Genomic DNA, 258 nt, shown 5'->3' on the forward strand with positions numbered 1-258 from the left:
TCAGGAAGTCTGGCAGCCTTCTGCCACCATCCCCGCAGCCCTTCCTCGAGAACTGCCGAAGAAGCACCTCCGTAGGGCGCATCCCTGCACAACGCAGGCACTGCTCCTCACGCCAGCAGGAAGGACGGTGGTGGCTCCCTGGCCCTGGAGGAGCCAAACGGGGGTGTCAGGATAGGGCTCGGTGCACAGCCTTCTCCTGCAGCTGGCAGGAGCCCGCTTGGGGAGAGGCGGGGTGCTCTGGGGCCCCACATGAGAGGG

The sequence above is a fragment of the Buceros rhinoceros genome, unplaced genomic scaffold (assembly GCF_000710305.1).
Source record: "Buceros rhinoceros silvestris isolate BGI_N320 unplaced genomic scaffold, ASM71030v1 scaffold21377, whole genome shotgun sequence".
NCBI classification, from domain to species: domain Eukaryota; kingdom Metazoa; phylum Chordata; class Aves; order Bucerotiformes; family Bucerotidae; genus Buceros; species Buceros rhinoceros.